We start from the raw sequence: 8,380 nt of genomic DNA, 5'->3' as shown, positions 1-8,380 counted from the left end.
TTATGTAATAATTGACACGTTGACTGAAGCTAAATAAATAATCTGTGTTGACGTAGCTATCTATAGTTAGTTGTTTTACAGGTAATGATTTTTTTATTCCTGGCATTAGTCTTTCTGAATGTCATGCTTGCCATCTGTTGACCACGGCGGTTTCTTATGTCAAGTCACTTTCATTAAGCCACTCTGGAGTATCAGATAAATATCATAAATGTAAATGAATCCAGAGAGATCCGTGTAGCAATGGGCATATGGCTGTATAAGATATAAAATTGCTATATCTTAATGATATTTCCTTATTCAGATACTTTAATTTGATTGCACACTGATGGACCAGCGTCTGCTGCTCATTCAGGCTCACTTCCAGGCCCTGGTTGCATTCATGCATTTATGCATCAGCGCATACCAATGCCAAACCATCAAGCCCTGCATGTGCCACAGCACTCACGTGAGACTGGCACATGCACAAGATGATCATTTTCTAAGCCGTAATCACTGACAAACACCATATGCTGAATACTTTAGAAGTTACCTCCCTATGACCAGGTGATCTCTAGTCGACGTAAGAAAGACCCTATCTAGGATTAACCCACACAAGGTTGCGGGTCGTGACGACATGGCCATGTACTGAGAGACTGTGCTAAACAGCTAACAGATATCTTCAACACCTCGCTGAGCCTCAAATGTCTCAAATCCACAACCACGATGCACTGCACCACCTACTGTCAGAAAGTGAAATTACATTTTCATTCAGCCCATCTGCAGTTTTTTTAAAGCATTGGTCATTAATGCCAAACGATCATTATTAATGTGAATAGGTAGTATTACAAGTGTTAAATTTTGGTGTGTTACTCGTCTTTTCTTACTGTAATCGTGCTAATTGTTGCAGAAAAGTGTGCTATAATTTTCTACACAAATTATTTCTGTCTAGCGGATGGCAAAAACAAGTAAAACCCCCTAAAACACACCCAGAACAACGTATTGACTACATAACAACAACATTAGTAGACTAAAAAACTAAAATAAAACTAGATTGCCAACTCACCGTAACAAAACAAAATGCAACAACAAGTTTATTGTTATAGTTGCTTAGCATAAACTCATTGGTTTAGTGACACTAAAGGCCCTCAAAGAGGCCTTAGAATAATGATTAGCTTTGCTAACGTTGTTTAGCGCCCTTGATCTTCTCCAAAAAGCTGTAGGAGGGAAATTTTGTCCTACAGTGAAAGGATTTGAAGTGGTTTTCTCTGAAACACTCAACACTAAATTGTGTTCTCATGCGTCAAAAGCTAATGGACAAAAGCTGAATGAACGCTAGTTTTTACCACCAATAATTTCAATAGGTGCTAATCTGGTTTTCAGACTGCTACCTCTGAATGTAAAATACAAGAGGACTTATAAGTGGGTTAAGTATGGTTGGTATGTGATGTCAGGCTGGTGAAATTCATGAATTCAGAACAACCTAACTTTAGATGTGAGGGACATATATGATGTATTAAAACATTGAAGGCTCAATGAAATTATGCTTGAGTTCTCTAGAAGGAAGAATAAGTGATTTTTCATGCCCCCCGGTCTATTAGAATGGTTTTTTTTTGACAAAAGGTCTACAATTCTAAGAAAATGTTATTTCATAATAAAAATACCTACAAAAGTCAAGTGTTCTCAGTGACTGTCAAAATGCATTATACTGTACAATAGGTTTTATGATAATGTTCTCAATACTTGAGTGGAGATGCTTTTCTATGGCAGCAGCGACCCCTAGATGACTCCAATGGAACTTAATTCAAATAGACATTTTTGGGACAATATGTCCAAGTATCAGTATTAATACAGCCAATTATTTTGCAAATATGTAAATTAACTAGTGGTTATTTCTGGAAACCTTTTTCATGCCTGCACTGTAAACCAGATAAGTTTACAAAACTGAGGAAACTGGTTGCCTTAAAAAAAAAAAAAAACATATCGTAAACTTAAAAAATTCAGTTTATTTATCTTAAAATGTTTAGTAATATCAATTAATTTGTAGTAATTACACCTAGAATATTTACGTTCAATATACTAATTTCCAAGGTAAATCTATATCAGATGTTTTATTTTTACAAATTGTTAAACTAGAGAATTAAGGAAATAGCTGCGTTTTTTGTGGACTTTCTTGATAAACGCTGAGGGTTCTTAATCATGTAAAAATTATTGTGATTCTGAGAGGACAACATTGTGATGTTCCACTCTGAGCTGTTCTTGTTATTATGAATAATTATATGAATAATTATACAGAACAGGTCTCAGTTATCTCACATGACATACTGCTGATCTGGAGTTTTAAATTTATGTAGATGCCTGATGTGTACAAGGAAATTGTTCTGTTCTTGGATAACTTCCAAGTTTGAACATATAGACCCGGTTCCACAGAAAAGGCTTAGATTAAGCCAGGCCTTTGTTAGTTAAATTAGGATATTTAAATGGCATAAAAATGCAAGACAATGGCACTGATATATTTGAAGACATGTCAGTTGAATGCATTTAGAGGTCAGCCAGCTCGAACATGCATTTTAGTCTGGGACTAGCCTTTGAAACTGGAACTTTGTCTGTGAAACTGGGGTATGTTTAAATAGCTATGCTCTCTTATCACAGTTATGAGGGCCATACTTACACTTCTAAAGCATCTCCTCCATTTCCTCTTCCTTCCAAAACAAGATAGCCATTAAGAGGGCTGTGAACCTAGATAGAACAGAAGTATATCCATCCGTTCTTGTATTTATGCCGTTGATTAACTTATACTTAACCATGTCAAAATGAAAAGTGGTTGTTAAATTATTGCACTCACCATATTAGAACCTTTGTCTCTCCTGTGCTGGAAGCACGTCTGCTGTATGAGTAAAACTACATGTACACTCCTCACATTACTCTCCTTATTTTTTTATGGATTTTTATAGTAGTATATTTATTACATCTTCACCTGGTTCAAAAATAGATGCAGAGAATTATATTCAGTCCAGTGTTTCATTGTTCCTGCACCATGCAGAAAAACTGTATTTACGTGCATTTATGCTTGTCTTATTTTTATACTCGAGCCCATCTTAGGAAGGAAGCAGATGAAATCATATCATGTCCTTCTGATCTGTCACCCACCCCACTTTACTCAAGTAGATGGTCAAACCACAGCTAAAGAAAGTGCTTGAATAACATAAGTATCATTGAAGCTGGAGTGGAAGCTATTATTGGAGATGTCAGGAATAAACCGGGGAAAGATGTGCCGACGACATCCAGACATTTGTTTCACAATAGCGTGGTATAAAATAGCCTTTCTCAGCATAATCAGGTGCTCAGAGAGGCAAAGAGAGGCTCACGGTGGGGCCACGGCAGGTGAAGAGCTTTAAAGTGTTGTTGCTAGAGCTCCCGCTGTGAATTCTTCCTTATTTCACCCTCTGTGGTTTTTCAAACCGACACACTGAATTTTTTTGTACAGTGTGCCGGCTCATGCATATGATTCATGGAACTCACTGTATTACATAATGCCAGTTCTATAACTGGTTTTAATATTGTGAGTATAATTTCCTTTGAAAAGGCCACAGCAGTTCGGATCAAACGTGTAAAATGATGCAAATAGGTTTAACAATACAGAATCGGAACAAGACCAAGGAGAAAGCTTTCTGTGAGCCTTAGTGTTGGCTGTTTGTTTGAAGCTCAAGGTGTCTTAATGATAATTGTGGTGACTCATGGGTAATGTGAAATGATCCAGAAAACCTTTTATGGTGTGGGATGTTGTTTTTAGTAAAAGAGCTGTGCTATCTTAAATGGCCCTTAATGTTTTTGCATTCAGCTCATAGATTTCTGAATTCATGTATGCAGCTGATTTTTTATAGTGGGTTGAAATGCACACACATTATAATAATAAAAATATTTAAGCTTGTCCAAAATAATTTGTAAGAAAAGGTACACCTTTTTTTCGTACCATGAAAGTCGGTGGGGTCCAAAATGGTTTTGGGCCCCTTTGACTTTCATTGTATGGATAAAAACAATACAAATATTCACCAGAATATCATCTTTTGTGTTCTGCAGAAGAAAGAAAATAAAACTGATTTAGAATGACATGAGGGGGAGTAAATTATGTCAAAGTTTATATTTTTGCAAGAGCTATCCCTTTAAAATTCTGTTTCTTCTCTTAAATGTAGGTAATATAACACTAATGTGAGCACTACAAACAATACAGGGTGTACAGTAGGCTTAATGTTGCATAATAAAGAAAAAACAGTTTCTTACAGATTCTTTTGTTTTATTGGCTACTGTATGTATAGCCTGCTCTGTGAATCACTGTGTGGGAGAAGAAGCTTATTGCATGAGACAACTAGCCAAAACACACACCCACCCACCTACCATCGAAGCCATCGTTTTGACTACGCTTTCAGCAAAAGACACAACAAGGGGGAGGAATCCATGCCACACTCATCTGAAAAGTCTTTTTAGTTGCAGCAATTAACGTCATTTAGACCATACTGAGAACGCAATACTCAATCCTGCTCTTTCAAATGAGGAAGGCTTTCACTCACAGTGATTTCTCCTATGCAAGTCATTAAAGAGCCAGTAAGATGAAAATTCTAAGCTTCCTATCACTGTTTATAAGTCCTGTACAATAGGTTTAAATCCATCCAAGGTTAACAAACATTGTCATTTTGTCAAAATATCATTTTAAAATGACCTCAATTCTCAGAGATCCCCAAACTGTTCGTGCGAAGCTGTTCAAAAGGTTCCGTTTCCTTAAACCCCACCTTTCGGTAGCATACTGTGTTCTGATTGGTCAACTAACATAGTCAGGTTTGATTGGTTGTTCCGCACACAACTTCATGGTAAACAATGCGTTAGCATCTTTTTGGGGTGAATTATGTCTTATTTCTCTCATCGCGAAGCAAACAGTAAAATAAAAAACCTTGAACAGTCTTGCTGCTTTTTCTTCTGTGTGGCGTATTCAAACCGCGCGCTTCAGTTTGAATCTGAATAGCGCGTTCAGCGCGGGGGCGTGGTCACATTAGATATAATGAAGGGAGACGTGAAAAAGGCGTTGTTTTCATATGGATTACTTTATCACAGAATATCTGTTAGCAGCACTTGTTTAGTTTTAAAGAAGACATGTCAAGCTTTCTATAGATATCTCTCTCATGTCTCTTCGTTGAGTATTCACAGAGTTACACTTCATTTTAATGACGTATTTGTAAATGAAGATCAGTTGATAGTTTTATGCATAAAAAAAAAAACTAAACTGATTATTAAACTTGACATTGCTATGTTATTTAAAGGGTTAGTACCAGTAAAGGTTTAAAATAAAAATGTTTCAAAATCATATGACTTTCTTTCTTCTGTGAAACACACACACAAAGATGTTCTGAAAAACATATTGCGATTATAACATGTCAATACAGATTTCAACACTACAGGGATTAAATATGGTGATTAACATACTGTGCATCCCAAACGGGATATATCGCCCTCCGAAGGGCACTTCAGAGTGAAAACAATCATGGCCGCCATATTGAAAGGTCGTTCCAAACCAAAGTGCTCAAAACTGGCCTCTTCAAAGGTCCCTTCGGAATGAAGGATTTTGAAGGGTACAACTGATGGACACTTCGGGCTCCCATGATCCTTGGCGCAGACTTTTCTGCATGATGACGGTGCCTCCGTGTGGGCACGTGAAGATGATGCAGAAAGGCACTTCAATAAACAGTTGTTTGGTCCCCTACACCTCCGAAGCTCTCACTCTGGAGGGTAAACCCTTTGAAGGGATTAGGGCACAGGGATGAGTTTAGGGTTTGTCCACTGAAGGAATGAATGAAAATGAGTGAGCAAATTCTTGTGCACACCATTTTGTTGGAATTCTGTATTACACTCACTTAGCATAGGTAGACTTTAGTGGCTAGCTGTTCTGTTACATTGGCTGTACATGCGTCATTTGAGGTGCATTATGGCATTGAATGAGTCCACTTATCAAACAAATAAATTGAGAGATTATTTGTTCTTAACGGATCAGTTATGCAACACGTAATGCAAATTAGAAAATCAAAAAAATATTTATATACAACAGCCACAGTCTCTAGAAGAGGTTTGGATAAGTGAAATTTACATTCTTTGTGGTCGAATGAGCAGTCTGGTGGAGGTGACTTCTTCCACTGAATAGCACAGGAATCTGTTTTAGTAACCTTGAAGACAAAGCGCTATAGGACTCTGATCTCCTGGAGTACCAAAAGGCCCTAAAATCTTTGTGCAGACGTGGCTCTGGAGTAGATGTAGAAGGTCCTTAGTCTGGAACATGCAGTCAAAAGTACCTTGAAGTGAAGGTTTGCTCGCTGGAGCTTAACCTTGTTGCAAATGTCTTGCCTTTCTGGGCTAGAGACCAAGAACTTGTTCAATCTGCTTTGTCTCTCTAAAATTGAGACTCAGGGTGTGCTGCATCTGTTGTTGTCTCACTGGACAAAGACTCAGAACGCAGGGTATCTCTTTCCTTGCTGGCTGGAGGAGCAAGAACATGGTCAGAACATGGTCGTAGCTGATGCTGCCTCAAAAACTGGAGACACAGAACTTGGTATCTCTTTGGACGGGTGACTCAGAACGTTGAATTTATCTGTTGATGTCTCTCCCCTTACAGGACTGAGACCCAGAACTGTGTATCTGCTATTGTCTCTCTGGACGGGAGTCTCAGAACAAGGAGTGTCTTTTGGAAGGGTACCTTTATTCCTTTCCGGTTAGGGGACATTGCAGTTTGGGGCTTCTTCATTTCTGTACTGTGATTCGCTGTTTCCATTAGAGTTTGGGGGGGGGGGGGGGGGGGGGCATGGTATGGTCCATTCTTCTTTCCTCCTGTGGAATTTATTTGCACAGTACACATCCTTCCCAGGCTTGGTACCCTGGCCCAATAAGAGATTGTCTGACTGCATTTTTGTCTGATGGTGTGGGACAGTTTGCTTATGTTAGTCCACCAAGATCCAATCAAAATGTAGCAAACTTTTGTCCACTGTTGTGGTCAGAGAGGGGCCGGCCATAAACTGGGCCCTGGAATGTGCTATTCACTACACTGTACAAATTAATTTTACACTACAATTATGGCCCTTTAATGACCCGTCTTAGCTTTTTGAAGCTTGAGAGATCTTTAAATCTCTTCATTTATGTCTATGGAAGAAAGCCATATAGATTTGCAATAACATATAATTTCTGCCACATATTCATGCAAAAACCATAAGTAATTGATCATTGTTGATGAATGATAGCTCTAGAAAAGAACATTGAAGTGTGTTCCAAACAGGTTAGAAATAAAGTAAAAATTAATGCATGACTTGGGGAAAGATTAAAAACAGTATTATAGTGCTTGATGCCCCAGTGGGCCCAACATATTGGGTTATTAGGAAATGGAAGCTATATCAAACCTCCCAGACTTTTGAGAGTGCCACAGAGAGGCCAACAATAACTTTGAAGAAGCTCCAGAGTTCAGGAGCCGAGAGCAGAATAAAGGTGCAGCAGTCAAGCATGTCAAGAGCACTGCATAACATCTGAGGATGGCACACAAGAAGCCATGACTTTAAAAGAACCATGTGGAAGCCTTGGAAAAATAATGAAACAGCCTCTGAATTTTTTTTGCAAGGCACTGTGTATTGCTTGTTTTATTTTCAAGTGCAAGATATTTGTCTGCCATTATAAAGTACTGTGGCAGTACCAAGACACTGTGATAAAATCTAATAGTAATGCCATGGTATTTTTATATATACCATAGAACTGAATGATCTCTACATTAATGTACAGTACATGGTATTTGCTTGGTACTTTAAGGTAAGACAAATATTTTTAGTGTTATTAATTTCTAAAAGTCATCTTAGTAAAGAATACCAGTTCAGTGTCTTTTGATCCACATCTTTAACTATGGTTGAAAAAACAGGAATCTTTTTAAAATTCTGTATAGGTGGCTGCTAGGACATTTTAAGTTTTTCTAAGGGGTTCTTGATGGTCACTAAGGTATTTCTAGATCCAGTCCTTTTCCGGAAAGACAATGTCTTGCAGAGTTTGGTTAATCAAGGTCTTCAGGATTACTAGAAACCTCAAGAACATCCAGGAGCAGGATTGATCTAAATGAAGTTTCTTTAAACCCATCCCTGGAGGGCCACTGCCTTACAGAGTTAGGTAAGTTAGATCAGTGTTTAAGGTAAACTCTGCAGGGCAGTGGCCTTCAACTGATAAATCTGAGGACTCTGGGAACCCTGTTATAAGTGGTTCCATGGGTGTTCTTGGTGGTTTATAAAATGTTCTGGGGGATAGCAAATTGCTAGGTGTTTTTTAAGAAATTTAAATGGTTTCTAGGACATTGCTTGGTTGGTTGGTAGAGCATTAAGCTCTTCTGGAGCTGAAC

Source organism: Carassius gibelio, chromosome A25, assembly GCF_023724105.1.
Source record: "Carassius gibelio isolate Cgi1373 ecotype wild population from Czech Republic chromosome A25, carGib1.2-hapl.c, whole genome shotgun sequence".
Classification (NCBI taxonomy): domain Eukaryota; kingdom Metazoa; phylum Chordata; class Actinopteri; order Cypriniformes; family Cyprinidae; genus Carassius; species Carassius gibelio.
This window is presented reverse-complemented; position numbering follows the sequence as displayed.